Source organism: Phyllobates terribilis, unplaced genomic scaffold (assembly GCF_046119375.1).
Source record: "Phyllobates terribilis strain yellow unplaced genomic scaffold, ASM4611937v1 Scaffold_1115__1_contigs__length_409241, whole genome shotgun sequence".
Taxonomy (NCBI): Eukaryota; Metazoa; Chordata; class Amphibia; order Anura; family Dendrobatidae; genus Phyllobates; species Phyllobates terribilis.
Genome location: NW_027363875.1, coordinates 37501 through 38159, shown reverse-complemented (window position 1 = coordinate 38159; position 659 = coordinate 37501).

The following is a 659-nucleotide window of genomic DNA, read 5'->3' as shown; positions in this document are numbered from 1 at the left end:
AGAAAATTACACTAATCAATCTGAGGCTAATCACATATAATGTCCAGCACTGTCATGGGGGAGTAATGGGCCATAACCCCTGGAGGTCATTTCGGGCATAAGACACCTTAATGCCCGCACCTCTGATAGTGGAAGTGACCCAGGGTCTAAAAACTGGCAAAGTCCTTTCATTTTGAGTAAATCCGGTTAATTAGCAGAACATGGTACAGATGTTAACCAGATGTACCCAAAGTTTATTCACCCTAATCCCGTTTATTAGCAGAACATGGTACAGATGTTAACCGGATTTACCAAAAGTTTATTGACCCCACTCCGGACAAATATTAAAACATTACCAGTTGTCCAGTGTCGTATGTATGATAAGGACTTAGCAGAGTCCGGGGACCAATGGTGAACACTAATCAATCTGAGGCTAATCACATATAATGTCCAGCACTGTCATGGGGGGGTAATGGGCCAGAACCCCTGGGGGTCATTTCGGGCATCAGACACCTGAATGCCCGCACCTCTGATAGTGGAAGTGACCCAGGGTCTAAAAAACGGCAAAGTCCCTTCATTTTGAGTAAATCCGGTAAATTAGCAGGACATGGTACAGATGGTAACCGGATGTACCCAAAGTTTATTCACCCTAATCCCGTTTATTAGCAGAACATGGTACA